Source organism: Acipenser ruthenus, chromosome 3 (assembly GCF_902713425.1).
Source record: "Acipenser ruthenus chromosome 3, fAciRut3.2 maternal haplotype, whole genome shotgun sequence".
NCBI classification, from domain to species: Eukaryota; Metazoa; Chordata; class Actinopteri; order Acipenseriformes; family Acipenseridae; genus Acipenser; species Acipenser ruthenus.
In genome coordinates this window covers 94,094,745-94,116,544 of record NC_081191.1, presented here as the reverse complement: position 1 = coordinate 94,116,544, position 21,800 = coordinate 94,094,745, and the positions used below count along the sequence as shown (strand labels likewise).

The 21,800-nt window shown below is 39.5% G+C and overlaps 1 protein-coding gene across 16 annotated transcripts in view; it reads left to right on the top strand.

Moving 5' to 3' along the window:
* The first annotated feature begins 2,514 nt into the window (after positions 1–2,514).
* LOC117394699 (histone-lysine N-methyltransferase 2C-like) overlaps positions 2,515–21,800 on the top strand; it is a 147,718-nt gene continuing 128,432 nt past the window's right edge. For all 16 annotated transcript variants that reach the window (XM_059018926.1, XM_059018942.1, XM_059018939.1 and 13 more), the window contains exon 1: positions 2,515–3,424. The gene's annotated coding sequence lies outside the window, so the exon portion shown is untranslated. The remainder of the gene's footprint in view (positions 3,425–21,800) is intronic.

Here is a 21,800-nt window from a genome sequence, read left to right as displayed (position 1 = left end):
AGCGCAACAGGAATGTGCTTTCTCCGCTATCCCACAACCAGCAAGCTTCATGAATTTTTATTTTCCATTTGTATTGCAGTCTGATGAGGAATGTAGATAGACATACAGTGCCTTGCGAAAGTATTCGGCCCCCTTGAATTTTGCGACCTTTTGCCACATTTCAGGCTTCAAACATAAAGATATGAAACTGTAATTTTTTGTGAAGAATCAACAACAAGTGGGACACAATCATGAAGTGGAATGAAATTTATTGGATATTTCAAACTTTTTTAACAAATAAAAAACTGAAAAATTGGGCGTGCAAAATTATTCAGCCCCCTTAAGTTAATACTTTGTAGCGCCACCTTTTGCTGCGATTACAGCTGTAAGTCGCTTGGGGTATGTCTCTATCAGTTTTGCACATCGAGAGACTGAAATTTTTGCCCATTCCTCCTTGCAAAACAGCTCGAGCTCAGTGAGGTTGGATGGAGAGCATTTGTGAACAGCAGTTTTCAGTTCTTTCCACAGATTCTCGATTGGATTCAGGTCTGGACTTTGACTTGGCCATTCTAACACCTGGATATGTTTATTTGTGAACCATTCCATTGTAGATTTTGCTTTATGTTTTGGATCATTGTCTTGTTGGAAGACAAATCTCCGTCCCAGTCTCAGGTCTTTTGCAGACTCCATCAGGTTTTCTTCCAGAATGGTCCTGTATTTGGCTCCATCCATCTTCCCATCAATTTTAACCATCTTCCCTGTCCCTGCTGAAGAAAAGCAGGCCCAAACCATGATGCTGCCACCACCATGTTTGACAGTGGGGATGGTGTGTTCAGGGTGATGAGCTGTGTTGCTTTTACGCCAAACATAACGTTTTGCATTGTTGCCAAAAAGTTCGATTTTGGTTTCATCTGACCAGAGCACCTTCTTCCACATGTTTGGTGTGTCTCCCAGGTGGCTTGTGGCAAACTGTAAACGACACTTTTTATGGATATCTTTAAGAAATGGCTTTCTTCTTGCCACTCTTCCATAAAGGCCAGATTTGTGCAGTATACGACTGATTGTTGTCCTATGGACAGAGTCTCCCACCTCAGCTGTAGATCTCTGCAGTTCATCCAGAGTGATCATGGGCCTCTTGGCTGCATCTCTGATCAGTCTTCTCACTTGTATGAGCTGAAAGTTTAGAGGGACGGCCAGGTCTTGGTAGATTTGCAGTGGTCTGATACTCCTTCCATTTCAATATTATCGCTTGCACAGTGCTCCTTGGGATGTTTAAAGCTTGGGAAATCTTTTTGTATCCAAATCCGGCTTTAAACTTCTCCACAACAGTATCTCGGACCTGCCTGGTGTGTTCCTTATTCTTCATGATGCTCTCTGCGCTTTAAATGGACCTCTGAGACTATCACAGTGCAGGTGCATTTATACGGAGACTTGATTAGACACAGGTGGATTCTATTTATCATCATTAGTCATTTAGGTCAACATTGGATCATTCAGAGATCCTCACTGAACTTCTGGAGAGAGTTTGCTGCACTGAAAGTAAAGGGGCTGAATAATTTTGCACGCCCAATTTTTCAGTTTTTTATTTGTTAAAAAAGTTTGAAATATCCAATAAATTTCGTTCCACTTCATGATTGTGTCCCACTTGTTGTTGATTCTTCACAAAAAATTACAGTTTCATATCTTTATGTTTGAAGCCTGAAATGTGGCAAAAGGTCGCAAAGTTCAAGGGGGCCGAATACTTTCGCAAGGCACTGTAGCCGTTGTTTAAAGTGTGTAATTGCTGGGTTAATGTGCGCTGGGAAATAATGCATATTTAGAACAAACGTGCAGTTCGCAGTTAAGCAAAAGCCCGACTTTTGAAAACCACTGATGTACATACTGTATTTCCTCAAAAAAGGCGAGCAGCTCTTGTGATGACCAGCTATTCCTCACCTTGAACCACAACGGTTGTCAGTATTGGTTTCTCTGCGTGTTTCTCCCACTAGTCTTCAAACTACTACTATCCTAATGGATGTTATGCGACACATTGGACACTAATGAGTGCTTTCAAAACGATTTACTAATGAGTGTTTTAATGGATTTTTTAAAAATACAAAATACAATTTGTACCACTTCTGAGATAAGACATTTCGTAATTGCAGGTCTTTTTTATATATATATTTTATATATTAAATATTGATAACTCGTGGTTAAAGATTTATTTTGCCGTTTACTTTTAATTCTGCGGATCTGTCTTCGAGCAGGGAGATCACGTTGTAATAATATCACTAGAGGGAGGAGGGAGTATACAATGTAACGTTTATACAAATTACAGTTAAAACAAAAAGTAGGTTGTTTGATAACATACGTGTTGTTACAGTAATTGTTTATTTCCTCTGAACAACAACAAACCTACAATCGTATTTATAACAACAACTTTGACAATTCTATGAGGCTAAAATGAAACTCCTCTCCGTGTGCCGAAATCTATTACATTTTTTGACTCTCCACTTAGCTGCTGGTTTTAAAAAAAAAAAAGTCTCTTTACCTGGATGGTGCTGCGATGTATCACTCCGCAGGGTCAGAGAGTCTGTTATCAAAACAATATTTCTGGGAATTCGTATCATAAAACAGACACAGATTTTTGAAAATGTCATATAATTTTTTGTGGTGTATTTTAAATTTGTTTTAGGAGCTTCGTTCCCATAGACGACGGGCTATTTGATTTTTAATTGGGGACTATTTGTCAGAGGGTTGTTGACAGGCAGTGCTTAGGTCTCGCTCAAACATGGCCACCATGATGGAGTGAATGCAATAACTTTAAATTCACAATTTTAAGGGGAAAACTCTCTTTTCTTGATTTAAGAGGAACATTTGTAGCTAAAATCGACGGAAGTAATATTTTTCCATCCAATCGAATGCTGAAGAAAAGTTGCAAGGAGGGTTTATTATTGGTGCAAGTTGGCTGCGAGCTCTAAAGAAAAAAAGAATTGCATTCATGTCGTAAGGGGTTTCTTATTTTCCTTGGTTATTTCCACCATTATTTTTGTTTCGAAACTGCCAAAGGATATGGATACATTTCAATATTTTTTTCGGTGAAAACTAACAGGAGATACTTTTGGAATACAACAGATCGGCTTTTTCATCTTTTTTGTTTGACAGTCTACTGTTGGAAAGGGTAAACACGCTGGTTAAAGGGAACACATTGGGTTCTACATTTTGACCCCGTTTCACTTTTTTCATTAACTTAGAAGATAGCATTTTTGGAATATGTGATGTGGTTTTTTCGGGCGCACATACTGCATCGGTAGTTTCTGTTTTATTGCTACAGCTGGAGAGTGAAAATCTCCCCCCCACCCCCCTCCAAAAAAAAAAAAAAAAAATACAAAATAAAAGTATTCCATTTCGCAGATGACAATAAAGGTGATGAAGGCAATAATTCCACACTTCTAGGGTGAAAGAGGTAAGATTGAACTGTACGTCTGTTTAATAATCGCTGATGAACTTTTGGTTTTGGTTATGGTGCTGGATACATCGGTTTCCTTTCTCTGCTCCATTATAGTAAGGGCTACTTTTGCTTGCATCAAGTTACTTTGAGAATTGTGTTCTTGTTTTTTGTTTGGTTTTTTTTCTCAATTTATGTAAATCATTATTACGATTTAACCGACTTGACAGGTTAATAACTTCAGTTTAAAACAGCTGGGCTACACGTATTCTTGTTTATCTGAAGTTTAGTGAAATTAATCATGATTTTACTGTAATAAGTCAAGGATCAAGGATCCATTGTATTTTGCTATGCAGGCTGCTTGACACAGCAACCTTATTCAGGCGTGTTTTATTTTTTTGGTCTTCGTTTGTCAAATTACTGTATTTTAAATGCCTATTTATTAGAACTGACGTTTTGTATTTAGAACATCTAACATTTAATTCGAATATTTAACGTTTACAGTAATCATCTATTTCGTGACAAATGAAAGGCTACAAGCTGTGTATATTTCTGATTCTTCAGTGAAAGCAGGGTAAAATTTTACCTTTTTCAAGTGTATTTCGACTCTTCTAATACATAGATTTTTGTTGTTGTTGATACAGAAACCGCAAAAAGTATTAACCGATTTTTTTTTTAGACTTGTTTGATTTTACATTTTGCTTCGGGACTGCGGAAGACTCAGAATTCAGCTCCAATATGGAGGGTCAACGACACCGTGCCAAATAAAAGGTGAAGACTAAATTATTTGCAAGTGCCAAAGTGCCCGTTTATCCACAGCTCTTGTTTCAGAAGCAAATTTTTTTGACAAGCAGATTGATTTTTGTTTGGCTTGTTTGCTCTTTGTTTAGGGTCGGTTATATTACCTACAACACCGAGACACGTACCGTGCTTTCTGTACTGCAACGGTGTTGAGGTGGCGTTAATAATGTTTCTGATAAAGTATCTGCTTCCAAGTAACTACAGTTTCTTTTTTATTATTATTATTATTATTATTATTATTATTATTATTATTATTATTATTATTATTATTAATATGCGTCGGAGATTTGCCCAGGGTTCACACATGAAACCCAACAGACTGTAGTGAGACGTCTAAACATTTTCAACAGCGTGAAATGCAGTTTAGGGTCTACAATTTGAAAAGATTTACTCGGTTGGAGTGTTAGGTGGGCCACGTATTAATCAACATTGTCTTGTTTAAACAGCACAGAAATGCATTGCGTGAATTTCAGTAAGCACTGCTCTCCCTCTGCTGTGATGAGGGGTGGGGTAAGCGAGCGACAAGGCGTCTGCTCCCTAGACAATGAGCAGTCACCACGTCAGAACATTTTGCAAAATCAGCAACTAATAATAATAATATGCATTAGAATAAAAAAACGCATAACCGGACTGCTGAACAATCTATGGGTGTAGCGAAACAAAACTTGCTCATCAAACTAATTACACGAATGGAAATACCACATGACGCGTTTACATGAAACAACCTCAACTAGTCCCCACGGAAGCCCGCGGTAAAAGTTTAAAATCTGCAACGAGAAAAGTGTTTTCTGCAAAATTCTGCGGCAATCACTTTTTTTTTTTTTAAATGAAAAACAGTGTTAATGAGCAAGTAAATAAATAAGAAAGTAAGCCACAGTTAGTTACATTTTTGTTTTAAATTACATTACTAAAATCTGAAGAAAAAAAAACATAACAAACATGTTTGCCATATTTTATGGAAATCAAAGAAAAAAAAAAACCCACATACAATAAGAGTTCACTTGTTTTAAAACTCTTACAGCACTGACTATTGGATGCCATTTTTTTAAAATATAAATAAAACACTTCTTAAATAAATACAGTTATGGCCAAAACATATGACTATTTAATCACATTAATAATAATAACATTTGCCTAGCAAAATAAGATTGTATTGTGCACTGGGATTCAAATTAGCATTGGTAAATTTTTACAAATGCACTGTTTTACAAATGTGTACTAGGCTTGGAGCATTTTTGTATTACAGGGTATTTTTAGAAACGTGGTGTTCACCAAAATGTTGTAATTTTAAAACGTATCCACATCAACACAGCACATAGAAATAGTTTGGAAGCTGACAAGCGCTTGGAAACAGTGACAGGCGACACTGATTGGCTGATAAACTTTTTTGTTGTTGTTTCTTTGACCAAGGTGACAATGTGAAAGTGCTACCATCACATACCACAAAACAAATGGGAAAGTAATGATTTAAAAAAATAAAAATAAAAAAAATGTTAAGTCATCCCAAGTATTCGGATAATATCTAAATATAGTTCGTCGCCCCTTCCTTTTTGAGCATTCATGTTACTACACCATATACAAAAAACGTGTGTATTTCCATATATAATTAGAGTGATATCTTTCAGGACCTGCAACATAGGGAGTACAAGCAAGGTCTCAATTGTTTTTCACTGAACTTTCACATAGGAGTAACAGAACAACGCTTCACTATGAAATATTTTTGTAAAAAATAATAATAATAATAATCTTACTTTATTCGAATCTTCAGTAGTCACTGTTTGTCTATCCATGGTCGTTGTCACGGTCTTCTGTCGTTTTAACAGAAGCTATGACGGTGAGTTATTGGAAATTCTGGACTTGCATGTTTCATTTGTTCCCTATCTTTTGCTGTTGTATTCGGTGCTAATTTAGATTTGTTTCCGGAGCTCAGCGATGGCCTTAGGAATCTCTCCATGGCTGAACTGAAACCCGCCACAATTCTCACTACACAAATAGCGTGCATGCGCTCTAGTGACATGTACAGTGGTAGTAGGGAGCAAATGTTAGAGTTTTGGTTTTTTTGCAAAAAATTGAAAATTCTCCTTGAGCACATTACGTGATTTTTTTTTTTTCCACAATCGTGGAATCCCGGAGGGACTACCCAACCATTGTGCAGGTAAGGTTGATTGAGAAACGATTGAAGTGGTTGGGAACTAAGGGCTTCTTTGTGCATCACCACTTCTCCCACTTTACAAAAATCAGACCCAAAGCAGCTTGCACGCCTTTAAAACATACTGGAGTAAGTGCATGTAGTTTCAATTGCATTGTAATAGATTTTATTTTATACTGCTCTCTACCTTTTAAGGGTGGTTCTGAGTGCTGCTTGAAGTTTTCAGTTTCTTAATTCATATTTTTTGCTTGTCTTCTGTTTTTGTTGCCAGCCACAGACAAATGTAATGCAGACTAGACAAACCAAAGTCTTGTCTTTTTTTAAAACAAAAACATGGAGCTCATTCAAAATATAAATGTTACTAATTTTTTGCATTTCATGAATGGACAGTTCATATTTAAACTTCGTTTTGAGTGCGTGTGTGTTAGAGCAAATGTTTCTTCATCCCTGCTGCAGTCTGGCTCATGCTGTGTCTCAAGCAACAAAAATATGGCTAAACAGAATAAACGTTCCTTGTGGAAGTGAAACCTTCACGCAGGCGTGGCTGTTTATTTAGTCGACTTATAAATGGTCGACATGCATTTTGTCTCGCGGAACCCGGATCAAAGCGTGTAGAACCACATACTGAGGTGGGTTGCTGGGACACGGGTCAAACCGGGTACAACCCAGGTACGTGGTTTCACACTACGTGGGATTGTGACCCAGGTGGCCAGAACCTGGGTAGGAGTGCCAGTGTGAAAGTGGCTTTACAGGGCAGAAAGACTATGTATGAAGTACTACAGCATTGTGTACAAGACTACATGTAAAACATTCATTATTCCTCGTGTGAGTCTATCAACTAACTAATTGCAAAGTACAATAAAAATAATGAGCGTTTTATAAATCAGTTTCCACCCACTGAAAAATTGGTTGACCTTGCTGTAAGCAAAAAACAACCACGTTTTATATGGTAAAGTATGCAGTGTCTAATTTACAATGTGTTCCATGCACACCACGGTTGGCATTTCCATATAAAACTAGATATTTTTTTTTTCTGCTCACAAACCACAGTTCATCCTTACCAAAAAAATTTAAAAAGAAAACCCAGAAAGAAAAAAAAAAAAAAAACCTGACCTCAACTCTGTACAGGGGACTCCACTAGACACCAGCTGAGAGCCCTTTGTTCTTTGCTGTCTGGAGCTGGGAACATTGAGATGTATTCTATTCCACAACTCATTTTTATTTTCCATTCTAGCCATGCTACTTTTAAATTTCTATTGGCCCAGCACATGACCTGTGCCAGCCAATGTCTGCACCTGCTTTGAGGCCAGCTGTATAGTTGGCAACAAAGGCTATCTGAATCTTTCACATGGTCTCTTTCAACAATGGAGCCGCCTCCTTCCTGTATGACAGGACTGCCCCAGTCAGACCCAATTGAGACTTCTTTGTGCGCATATTTAATATGAGTGAGGAAAGCTTGTGGCAGTGTAGACTAAGGAGGACAGAGAGCACTCGTATACAGTGTGTATGCATTGTCCGATATTTATTTCAAACTGAGCTCACCATTGCCTGCTGCTGATAATCAATAGCTATCTTATAATAGGCCCCATGGCATTACATACTGCGCCCATGCTGAAGCCCTTATCAGACAGAGCTGGGGTGAGGCCTGCTGCTTGTCCACTGAGTGTAATCGCCAGTCAGAAGAAATGGGAGCAGAAATTGTGGCGTACGGGGAGGGACCTAGCACAGAGAGCACCAGAAACATCAGCAACAACAAAAGAACCAGCTCTTGTATTGCACAAGAAGCCCTTTAAATTGCGCCGGGATTGTGGGGCTTGGCTGCTTGGAAACTGGTACATTTCCTTTTTAGATGGTAGTTAAAGGTGGTAGAAAAACATGTGGGTGAAGTAAGTGTTTAATGAAACATAATAGTATTAACCCTTTACTGCCCTGGGCATGTTCCAATGATATGCAGCATGGTTCGTTTTATTGTAGGGTGCCATAATAAACCTTCCGTGTTTCCTGTTACGAAGTTGAAGAAAAAAAAAAAAATCCTATTGAAAAAAATATAGGCTCTAATTACAGCGGAGACTTAGCATAGGGTGTTTTGTAAGCAGCGGCACACAGAGCAACGCTCAAACTTCATTTTCTATGATTTGTATAAAAGCAGTGCCTGAAACTTCAATCTGGCACATGTTTCCTCTGGTGACACAGAACGGATCCAGTAGTTTTGCAGTTCAGCCCCTTTGCCTGATGTCTTCAAATCTGCCCCCTTCCAAGTCTCTGAAGTTGTGTTTACAAACAGGAACGTGGTAACAACTCACTTGCTTTCAGATTTTGTAAAATAGATTAAGAAAGAAAAAAGACGCCAAAAGCAAATTATGGTCAAGAAGCCGGATGGCGTAAAGAAGTGAGAGCTATCTCCTGTGAAAGAGACCCTCTGAGGGGTTTCATGGCAGATGGATTTCTGTTGTGCCGCCTTTTTCTTTTGAATGTAATAGCGGGAAATTCAAATAAAGTGAAACTGTGAATGCACAGTAGTAAGTGTACGATGTTGGCCAGTTTATTCACTGTTCATTATTTCTTCAGTCACAGTGTTACAAGAATGCAAGTTGTAGTAGTTTACAACACCTTTCTTATGATGGCTTCTCTTACAAATGTTTAACCCTTTTACTCCTGAATTTTTGTTGAGCTGAAGAATAAACTCCTTTATTGTGTATGCGTGAGAACAGGACAAATGTATATATTTTGTTACATATATTTTTACACTACCTCAGACTGGGACCTAGGAGTCCTGTGAGGTTCCAAAGTGATTTACGATGGCAGAGGTTAGCATATGCTGCTAAGATAAGGCGAGATCTTGAGGTCCTGCCAGGACTGAAAGGGCGAAATGAAAACACCCTGAATGTGTTCTATTCAGGCTCTGATTTATCTTGAATTTGATGTGATTCAGTGTTCAGGCAAATCTAAACATTTGCCACCCCTAATATTTACGTGACTAGGAGCTGTAAACTTTCCTGTGTGAAAAACAGGAGACTAAACCCTTGCAAGAGAAGGTCCAGTTCTGTGGCAGATGTTTTTTTTTTGCATACTTGATTGGTAATTTAACTTTTCTTATCTTTGAGATTTTCTGCTAACTGCTGTACAGCCATTAAAACACATGACGTGGTGTCTGAGGATAGTTGTGCTTGAAACCTATATGGCCATCTTCTATTTTCTATTAAAGTTATTGCAGCTAACTAAATATTTCCATGTTTTTTCCAGTAACATGCTTTGACCCAGATGAACAAGGAAGTAAAGCTTAACAGACATCCTGGTAGTCAAGTCAAACAAACTGACATATTTAAACTAACAAAATTATTAAAAGAATCACAGTTAGCTGGGTGGAGTTAGCATTTGTAATTGCTTTCTCTTTTCATGTACAAAGTGTAGATTTTAATCACTTGCATCTCCTCCATCCTACATATTGTAGTTCAAACAGATGTCTTTTGGATTTTACATTTTGAGCTTGACTGTCACTTAAAACAAGACAATGCAGATAGTGGATGATGCAGACACTCCCTTATAGAAGCAGGAGGGCTGGACCCTGTGGGTGATACAGACACTCCCTTATAGAAGCAGGAGAGCTGAACCCTGTGGGTGATGCAGACACTCCCTTATAGAAGCAGGAGGGCTGGACCCTGTGGGTGATACAGACACTCCCTTATAGAAGCAGGAGAGCTGAACCCTGTGGGTGATGCAGACACTCCCTTATAGAAGCCGGGGAGCTGGACCCTGTGGGTGATGCAGACACTCCCTTATAGAAGCAGGAGGGCTGGACCCTGTGGGTGATGCATACACTCCCTTATAGAAGAGGAGGGCTGGACCCTGTGGGTGATGCAGACACTCCCTTATAGAAGCAGGAGGGCTGGACGCTGTGGTTCCCCGGTGCAGCCTGTGTCACCAGGAGCTCTGGGTCTCTGTGCAGCTGCCATCCTGTCATTTCAATAAACACAGCAGAACTGCTTTGAGGCTAACTGTGTTTGTGAAATATACTAGAGATTGAAATACATTTTAATAAGTGCTTAGTCGATTTTGAGCCTGAGAAAATATGCAAACATTAAAATATTCACCTTAAGAACATGCACATGTGTCTAAAGATGGTTCCTTCACTTGTCCTTATAGGGTTTCCACACCAATTTCCCCAAGTTCTGGGGAACTGTTGCATTGATTTATTACTACTGTTTAGAATTTTGGCAAAACATTTAAAACTGTTGTCAACAATTTGTATGTCAAATACACATGTTTTAAATCTTCATAATGTGTAATAACCTGGGATCCTAGTTTTCCACAGTAAGAAAAACCCCAAATTCTTGATTTTAATAATAAAAAAGAAAAAATCTGCGTTTTTCCGCAATTAAAACAGACGGTTCACCAGAAGCAGTTTTATTGAACAAGTATGTTTACTAAATTTAAAGCAAAATTGCCTGTGTTGATGATTATATGTGACAAGTGTATTGATTTGGTTATAAACAACCAAAAAAAGCCTTGCATGATTTTTGCAAATGTAAAACAAAACATTTTCCGACTGCATAGAAAATCATTTTTTTCCCGCAGCAAACGGATTCCTAGGATCCCTGGTAATAACCCACATATAATGTGTCTTTGTAATTAAGGAATAGACTAGCTTTTGAACGTTTAAACTGAAGCTGGGCAAAACTCATTGTTAGGGTCAGGGTGGGTTGATTTCGGAGAGGTGCCGAGCCCGGGAAGTGAAAGGTGGGAGTGCTTGTCAGATGCACTTGAATCATCTGATGCCCTGAGGACAGTTTCCAGTGCATATTCCTTTCCAGGGCTTGAATTTCAGCGTGGGATTGCGGGAGTCACGCATTTTCCAAGTTGCTCCCGCATATCTGCAACTTCCAGTGCGGGAAAATCCCGCAGAGATATTTTAAGACACCAAGCTATTGTATTTTTCATCCAATTTAGAATGCCTGAAACGCTACAACAATCTATAAGGAAGTGGTGTCAATGACGAAAGCACTATGATCCGCGTTCTGAGGTAGTTCTGGTTAAAATAAATAAATAAAAGTAGTGCTGGATATTTTAACTGCCGCAAGGCTTTATTCTCTCATACGAGATTTTCGGCCGCTATCTTCAAGCATTATAGAAACTCAGTACACTGCAGTAAGTAAACAGTTTTGAAAAAAAAGGACAATATTAAGTCTATCTAGGTGTTTTACAAGCGGTGATTTTTGCTTTAACTCTTAAAACTCAGCCCCATTCATTTTGGGGCGCCAGCGCACCAAAGGTTACACACATATTACTCGGGCACTGTAAAAGCCACCTACCTGGCTTTCCAAAGACGTATTCAGTGTGTGTGTGCGGTACCGTAGCCACAATCGCCTGAAGTTAAGCCTCTCATCATGTGACAGAGTTCACAGCTTAGGTTTCGTTTTGAGCCTATTGCTCCGTCATTGTAGAGCGGCTAGACTGAAAGGAGCAGTATCGTTGGAAAGCTCAGAAGCTCAGCTTCACCCCCATGTTCATGTCATATTGAGGTTCAATGGTAAAAAAGTGCCTCCTATTTTCTGTTCTGAATGCCCCTTTATCTAATCTCCATTTGTGACCCCTGGTCCTTGTTTCTTTATCTCCCATATGATATTTATAATGCACATTTTTATTGCCTGCATGCAATACTATACACTTTTCTCTATTAAATTTCATTTGCCATGTGTCTGCCCAGTTCTGAATGCTGTCTAGATCATTTTGAATGACCTTTGCTGCTGCAACAGTGTTTGCCACTCCTCCTATTTTTGTGTCGTCTGCAAATTTAACAAGTTTGCTTACTATACCAGAATCTAAATCATTAATGTAGATCAGGAATAGCAGAGGACCTAATACTGATCCCTGTGGTACACCACTGGTTACCTCGCTCCATTTTGAGGTTTCTCCTCTAATCAGTACTTTCTGTTTTCTACATGTTAACCACTCCCTAATCCATGTGCATGCATTTCCTTGAATCCCTACTGCGTTCAGTTTGAGAATTAATCTTTTATGCGGGACTTTGTCAAAAGCTTTCTGGAAATCTAAATAAACCATGTTGTATGCTTTGCAATTATCCATTTTCAGTGTTGCACCCTCAAAAAAGTCAAGTAGGTTAGTTAGACATGATCTCCATTTCCTAAAACCATGCTGACTGTCTCCCAGGATACTGTTACCATACAGGTAATTTTCCATTTTGGTTCTAATTATAGTTTCCATAAGTTTCCATATAATAGAAGTCAGGCTTATTGGTCTGTAGTTACCTGGTTCGGTGTTGTCTCCCTTTTCGTGGGTCGGTATTATGTTTGCTATTTTCCAGTCTCTCGGTACAACCCCTGTGTCAAGAGACTGTTGCATGATCTTGGTTAGCGGTTTAAAAAGAACTTCTTTCATTTCTTTGAGTACTATTGGGAGGATCTCATCCGGCCCAGGGGATTTGTTTATTTTAAGAGCTCCTAGTCCCTTTAACACTTCTGCCTCTGTTATGCTAAAGTTATTTAAAACTGGATAGGAACAGGTCAACATGTGGGGCATGTTGTCCGTGTCCTCCTTTGTAAAAACCTGTGAAAAGTAATCATTTAATATATTTGCTATTTTTTTTTCTTCATCTATGATTTTGCCATTTGTGTCTCTTAGACATTTAGCCTCCTCTTTTGAATGTTCTCTTGCTGTTATAATATTGGAAAAAACATTTTGGAATTGGTTTTAGCCCCCTTAGCAATATTGATTTCTATCTCTCTCTTGTCCTTTCTTTCCTTTTTGACTTGTGTTTGCAGTTCTAATTACTCTTTCTGAGTACTTTGTTTTTGGTCCCTTTTATATGCTCTGTAAAGTGCCTTTTTTCGCTGAATATTTTTTTAAATTGATCTACCATTTTGGCCATTTTGTTTTAGATTTAGATTTGTCTACTTTTGGGATGTAGTTGTTTTGTGCCTGTAGTACTACATTTTTAAAAAACAGCCATCCTTTTTCTGTGGATGTTCTCTCTATTTTACTCCAATCTACTTCTGTTAGTCTCTGTTTCATACCTTCATAGTTTGCTTTTCTAAAATTGTAAACCTTAGCTTTAGTAATTTCTTTTGGGGTTTTAAAAAATACTTCAAATGAGGCCATGTTGTGGTCTGAGTTTGCCAATGGCTCTCTGACCTCTGTTTTAGTTATTCTGTCTTCATTATTTGAAAAGACTAAATCAAGGCATGCCTCCCTTCTAGTTGGTGCCTTGACAAATTGTGTTAGGAAGCAGTCATTTGTCATTTCCACCATTTCAATTTTGTCTGTCGTGCTCCCCACCGGGTTCTCCCATTTTATACGGGGGAAGTTGAAATCCCCCATTAGTATGGCTTCTCCTTTTCAACACGCATTTCAAATGTCATTGTATAACAGATTATTTTGCTTAGCGTCTGAATTTGGCGGTCTATAGCATGCTTCTATTTTTATGCCCTTTTGAATTTTTGTCCATTTATTCTGACCCATATTGATTCTGCATTGTTTTCTTTGTCCTGATTTAACACCTGGGCTTCAAGACTATTTCTTATGTATAGCGCTACCCCTCCACCTCTTCTGTCCTGCCTGTCTTTCCTATATAGTGTGTACCCACTAATATTATATTCGTCTCCATCACTCTCAGACAACCAAGTTTCTGTAACACCTATCACATCGTAGTTACTTGTTAGTGCAGTAGCTTCAAGTTCTAACATTTTGTTTCTGAGACTTCTAGCATTAAGATAAATACATTTAATAGTTGTCTTACCTGAGTTGTTGCCCTTGTTTAGATGTGGTCTCCCTTCTGTTTTGACCTTTCATTTGATATGTTACATGCATGCAGTACAAACTATCCAGTAGTTAAACATACATAAATGAAAACAGTGAAAAATAGATAGAAACAGGGCTGAGTGTAAAGTTTAAAAAAAAAAAATGGAGCATTGGTTAAAAAGAAAAGCGCCTTTTTCTTTTGCTGCATGCAACAACTTCACATCAGGCAGTAGCAAAAGCAATGGAGAGTGCTCTGTGTCACAGTAATGAACAGTTGGAGTGTTAGGTCTCTTATTTTAAAGCAACACCAGTGTGAATAATGATGCAGTAATATATATATATATATATATTTTTTTATTTTTTTATATGCAAAAGTGCCTTTTCTTTTGCCATTCCCCCCTAAAATTTTGGAATCCCCCCCCCCCCCCCATTGGCTGCAGCATATAGGGGAAATCCCCCCCAGCACACACAAATGAAATCAAGTCCTGCTTTCTGCTGCGGGGTGCACTGCTCTAAAACATTGGGGAACAAAGATGTTTGCAGAGCTAGTGAGTAAGGTAGCAGCGTCTTCTGTGGAACAGTACAACTCCTGTCTGTTTAAAATGGGATTCCTCATTTCCACATAACTGGCCATTCTTAAAATGGAGAAAAGTGCCAATGGATCTGGTTCAAGTTCTGCATAACAATGCATTTTATAATAGGGTATACTGTCTACAAAAAGCATAACTTCATCAAGCTTATTAATTACTTCCAGGAGCTGTCCTTAATAAAACCGTATTCTGTAAAAGGTGCAGTTCAAAGTCATGGAAAGTAAACGGTTTGATGCACGTTGTTGCTGGAATTTACAGTACACTTTACGAAGAATGGCCGTTGCTTTGGTTAAACATTTTTTTTATTTTAGTGCATACGTTATATAATATCAATTTCAAGCGTGCATCATAGGATGGAAAATATTGGTAATTATATATATTGGTAATTATATAATTGATTTTATATACAGAAATATATATAATCAGAAAATAGAGCACACATAGAAATATATAATCAGCAAATAAAACACATAAAATAAAACACACATATATATATATATATATATATATATATATATATATATATATATATATATATATATATATATATATATATATATATATATATATATATTGTGTAAGACAGCAGGGAGGGGGTTAAATCCTCCCTGCAGAATAACATGTGCATAGGCACATTTTGATTTGTTTTGTTTAATCGTTTAATTTTTTTTTTAATTGTTTGATTGTTAATTATAACCTGCACCTGGCTATGATTGAAAATTAGTTCCAGGTGCAGCGTTTATAAGGATAGCAGCTGGGCGGCTGCTGAAGAGTGTAGAAGCCCGACTGTGCTGGTGTGTGGGTACAGCTGTAATTTAAAAGGGAAAAGGTAGAGTGAATCCTTTTCTGTGTGTGCTGTTCTGTTTGTTTTTGTTACAGGTAAACAGCTTAGCTGTCCTGTTTATTTTAGGTTCCTGTTTTGTTTTAGTTAGTGCTCAAAGAGAGCTAGGTGTTTGTTTTGTTTATTTTGTTTTTGTGTTTATTAAAAATTGCGCAACCGCGCTTCAAAAATCCATTTGTGTGTGTTGGGTTGGTGCTTTTGAAGGGGCAACGAACCGCGGAGAGGTGCGATTCTTTTACAATATATATATATATATATATATATATATATATATATATATATATATATATATATATATATATATATATATATATATTTGTATGTGTGTGTGTGTGTGTGTGTGTGTATATATTGTGAAAGATTTCACCTTCTCGGGTTCGTTGCCCCTTTAAAAATTGACCCAGACACAGAAATAGCGTTCAGCGCTTCCGCGCACTTTTAATAAAACAAACAAAAACACAAAACAAACACCTAGCTCTTATACGAGCACTAACTAAACATACAGGAACGCCCTTCCTAACACGGGACGGATACCCCGTTTACCCGTAGCAACCAAAACACACGCTTACACAGCTAAACACAGCACAGGACTTACATTGGGGCTGCTAGGACACAGAGTACTCCATTCCATGTCCTTCTCCTCAGCAGCCCTGAGCAGACTGACTGCTCCCCTTTTAAACTGCCCCATCACGCTCAGGTGCGGATAATCATTAATAAAACAATTAACAAGTGCATTCGCACATCTTTTCTCTCTCTCGCAGGGAGGTTTTAACTCCCTCCCTGCTGTCTCACTCCACCTGCTTCCTCACAATATATATATTGTGAGATAGAGGGTTGTGAGAGACAGCAGGGAGGGGGTTAATACCTCCCTGCGAAAGAAGTGCACATTTTGTTTAATTGTTTTATTGTTTTGTTAAATTGTTTATTGATTAATTATCACCCGCACCGGGGTATTTAAGACGTGCAGCTTGTCTGCACAGGGCTGCTGAGTAGAAGGAAGCAGAAGAGAGGTGCTCTGCTTCCGAGCAGTGAGAAGAAGTAAGTGCTGTGTTAGCGTTTGTGTTCGGTGTCAGGTAAACGGCTTAGCCGTCCTGCGAGGTAGTGAGGGAAAACCTGTTTAGTTAGCGCTCCAGTGGGAGTTAGGTGTTTGTTTGTGTTTTGTTTATTTTTGTGTTTATTAAAAATTAGCACGTCAGCGCTTGAAAACTCCATTTCTGAGTCCTGGGTCGTATTTTTAAAGGGGCAACGAACCCGAGTGGCTGAGTTCTTTTACATATGGTGGCAGAAAGTGTGGGCGCCCCTACGACCCAGAGAAAATTGATTTGTTACAAATGATCGAGCAGATCACGAAGAATGCCGTTGCTCAAGGAGAGCAACTTGAGAGATGGGGGAGAGAGATGGGGTTGGCACCGCAGAAAAGAAGGGAGCCAACCGAATTGGAGCTGTTACTCCAAAAGTGGGAGCAGGCTAGCGCAGCTCCGCAGTCTCCCGAGCCAGAAATGGAGGAGCTGCCGCTGCCAGAGCCCAGAGGGGAGGAGCCGGCGCTTCCAGAGCCAGAAAGGGAGGAGCCGGCGCTTCCGGAGCCCAGAGGGGAGGAGCCGCCGCTTCCGGAGCCCAGAGGGGAGGAGCCGCCGCTTCCGGAGCCCAGAGGGGAGGAGCCGCCGCTTCCGGAGCCCAGGGGGGAGGTGAAAAGCATACCTCCACCACAGCCCCGACCACCGCCCCTACGGTCCAGTCCGGCACCGCTGCGTCCAGTCCCTCACCCCTTGCTCCAGGACACCCGGCCGGTCTTCCCGGACCTTCCTGCGCTGGACCTAGAGCCCAGGAGTCTGCAGCACTGGCCACAGCTTTTCCCCTGGGTCCCTGCTCCGCTCTTCCCGAGCACCCAGACGTCGCTGGGCTGCTGCCAGATGTCGCTTTCGCTCCCCCTGTTCGCTGCTTCGCTTCCCCTGGGTGATCGGACATCACTGCGCCGGTTCCCAGGGGAAGATCTCTGTCCACTGATGCATCCTCCAGTGCCACGGTCTACGCTCCGGTCGCCCCTGTTGAACCGTTGGGTCCCCTTGTCGCCGGTGCGCGGTCCTTACCTGGCTGAGCCGGGATGTGGACCGATCCACCCTCAAGCCTGCCCGAGGAAGAGGGCAAGAAAGGACATTTATGGACTTGAGGGTGGGTGGTTGTGTTTTAGGGGAGGAGGTGGCCGTCTCGTGGCCTGTGTCTTGTAAAGACAAGGGGGGGGATATGTGAGATAGAGGGTTGTGAGAGACAGCAGGGAGGGGGTTAATACCTCCCTGCGAAAGAAGTGCACATTTTGTTTAATTGTTTTATTGTTTTGTTAAATTGTTTATTGATTAATTATCACCCGCACCGGGGTATTTAAGACGTGCAGCTTGTCTGCACAGGGCTGCTGAGTAGAAGGAAGCAGAAGAGAGGTGCTCTGCTTCCGAGCAGTGAGAAGAAGTAAGTGCTGTGTTAGCGTTTGTGTTCGGTGTCAGGTAAACGGCTTAGCCGTCCTGCGAGGTAGTGAGGGAAAACCTGTTTAGTTAGCGCTCCAGTGGGAGTTAGGTGTTTGTTTGTGTTTTGTTTATTTTTGTGTTTATTAAAAATTAGCACGTCAGCGCTTGAAAACTCCATTTCTGAGTCCTGGGTCGTATTTTTAAAGGGGCAACGAACCCGAGTGGGTGAGTTCGTTTACAAAATATATATATATAAAATCAGCAATAAAACACAGATACAATTATATGTTGTATACATAGAAGCGAGAAAATATCACTTTAAAAACTTGCGTAAGCTAAGCTATACAAGTGTGGTTTTAAACAAGATTTAAAAGCATCGGCAGAAGGAGCTTCCTTTATAGTACTGGGCAAGTCATTCCAGAATTCCGGTGCAATGTAACTGAAGCATCTACCACCTGAGTTTTGTTTCTGAATACTTGGTATGGAAAGTAGCCTGGCATCCTGTGATCGAAGTGGACGATTAGGAACGTATGGTTTTAAAAGGTCCTTCAAATAGGGTGGAGCTAAGCCATTTAGAGCCTTGTAGGTTAATAATAGCACCTTAAAATCTATCCTAAATCGAACAGGGAGCCAATGCAAGGACGCCAGTACAGGAGTGATATGGTCTCGTTTCTTACTCCCAGTTAAAACTCTTGTAGCAGCATTCTGTACAAGTTGCAGCCGAGATATAACATTGTTACTAATACCAGCAAAAAGGCTGTTACAGTAATCAATCCTTGAAGATATAAAAGCATGCATCAATCTCTCTGCATTGTGCTTGGAAAGCATACCTCTCAGTCTAGCTATTTTCTTAAATGAAAAAAGGAAATTTTTGTAACATTTTTAATGTGTGATTCAAAGGAGAGGTCTGAATCAAAAATGACACCTAGGTTTTTTTTTTTTATCTCTGCTGTAGAATCTGTACAGAGACTGTCGAGTAGAAAATCAGATGCATCTATGTTCTTCTATTGCTTCTGAGGTCTCATTATCATCAATTCTGTTTTGTCTGAGTTTAACATTAAAAAGTTTTTAAACATCCAATGTTTAATGTCAGCAAGGCAGGTATTCAAAATATTAGCAGCAGATACATCACCCTGTTTGAGAGACAGGTAAAGCTGAGTGTCATCAGCATAGCAATGAAAATGAACTCTGTGTCTACAAATGATATTTCCCAAAGGTAACATATATAGAAAGAACACAATTGAGCCAAGAATCGAACCCTGAGGAGCCCCACACGTAACCTTTGACATAAAAGAGGTCTCCTCGACTTTAACAAACTGAAACCTATTAGAGAGATAAGATCTGAACCAGGACACGACAGTACCTGACAATCCGATTAAGGCGATTAATTAAGACCGAATGATCAATGGTGTCTTAAGCAGCACTTAGATCCAGTAGAACAAGTACAGAAGGCGAGCCCATGTCAGAAGTCAACAACATATCATTTACCACTCGAATCAGTGCCGTCTCGTTGATGTGTGTGTTTGTGTATTTTATATATATATATACAGTGCCTTGCAAAAGTATTCAGACCCCTGACCAATTCTCTCATATTACTGAATTACAAATGGTACATTGAAATTTCGTTCTGTTTGATATTTTATTTTAAAACACTGAAACTCAAAATCAATTATTTTTAAGGTGACATTGGTTTTATGTTGGGAAATATTTTTAAGAAAAATAAAAAACTGAAATATCTTGCTTGCATAAGTATTCAACCCCTGTGCTGTGGAAGCTCCCAGTTTACGCCGATGAAAGAAATTGCCCTAACGAGGACACAATTACCTTACTATTGGCCTCCACCTGTGAACCATTAAAGTTGCTGTCACATTTTCTGGATAAAAACCCCACTGTTGAAGGATCATTGGTCAGGCTGTGAACCTGAAGGAAAATGCAGACCAAAGAGCATTCTACAGAAGTTAGAGATAAAGTAATACAACTGCATAGATTAGGGAAAGGGTACAAAATAATATCCAAGTGTTTGGATATCCCAGTGAGCACAGTTGGATCAATGATCAGGAAGTGGAAGCTGCATCACACCCAGGCACTGCCAAGAAAAGGCCGTCCCTCAAAACCTAGCGCTCAAACAAGAAGGAGACTTGTGAGAGAAGCCACAGAGAGGCCAACAATCACTTTGAAGGAGCTACAGAGTTCAGTGCCTGGGAGTGGAGTAATGGTGCACCAGTCAACCATATCAAGAGCTCTGCATAACACTGGCCTGTATGGGAGGGTGGCAAGAAAGAAGCCATTACTCAAAAAGTACCATCTGAAAGCACGTCTGGAGTTTGCCAGAAAGCATGAGAGTGACCCAGCTGCAATGTGGGAAAATGTTTTGTGGTCAGATGAGACCAAGATAGAGCTTTTTGGCCAAAACTCAAAGCGCAATGTGTGGCGCAAACCTAACACTGCCCATGCCTCAAGACACACCATCCCTACAGTGAAGTATGGTGGTGGCAGCATCATGCTGTGGGGATGCTTCTCATCAGCAGGGACTGGGCATCTTGTTAAAATTGAAGGAAGAATGGATGGAGCAAAATACAGGGAAATACTGCAAGAGAACCTGCTTCAGTCCGCTAAAAAAAAAAACTGAAGCTTGGGAGGAAATTCACCTTTCAGCAGGACAATGATCCCAAGCACAAGGCCAAAGCAACATTGGAGTGGCTCAAGAACAAAAAGGTGAATGTCCTGCAGTGGCTCAGTCAAAGTCCTGATCTCAATCCCATTGAGAATCTGTGGCACTATTTGAAAATTGCGGTCCACAAGCGTCGTCCAACCAACCTGAACAACCTGGAGCAAATCTGCCAAGAAGAATGGGCCAAAATCACTCCGACACTGTGCAAAGCTGGTACATACTTACCCCAAAAGACTTAAAGCTGTTATTGCAGCGAAAGGTGGCTCTACCAAATATTAATGTGTGGGGGTTGAATACTTATGCAAGCAAGATATTTCAGTTTTTTATTTTTCTTAAAAATATTTCCCAACATAAAACCAATGTCACCTTACAATAATTGATTTTGAGTTTCAGTGTTTTAAAATAAAATATCAAACAGAATGAAATTTCAATGGACCATTTGTATTTCAGTAATATGAGAGAATTGGTCAGGGGTCTGAATACTTTTGCAAGGCACTGATATATATCTATATATATATATATATATATATATATATATATATACACATACAGGGTCAGCCAGATGGCAGATCATTATAGCCGGGGGTACTTAACGGAAAAATAAACTTGCCTTACCTTAAATATACAATAAGACAAAGAATTTGAACAACGTGTTGACTATATCTGGTTACTCTTTTTTATGTTCTAAATTATTTTTCATGACTGTTTTTTTATTATGGTAAATTACCGTGCTTAGTTAGGAACTGTACGATTTGACTGGGGGAAGATAACGTAGGTTTATTGGAGCTCACAAAAAAGGTAACCTTTTCACTTCCTTTTTTGCTTAATTATTGAGCTTATTGCTTCATTTTAATTGTTTTCTTTATGTTAAGTTTTCAGGGCATTTTGGTAATGCACGTCTATTTTTGTTTTTTGCTGTTCTACATTTTTTGAATGCAGCTGTTCATTTTAACCATTTTTATTTTTATTTTTCTTGTACACAGCAGTACTCGCACACGTTTGGTCACCATCCTAACTGTTGCATGAAACCAGAGTGTAATAATCCAGCACTGCTGCACTTAAGCATTTGTAGATCAGCTGACAAGTGTTCTGCTGATATCCCAGCACACCTTTCTTCTTAAAGGCATACAG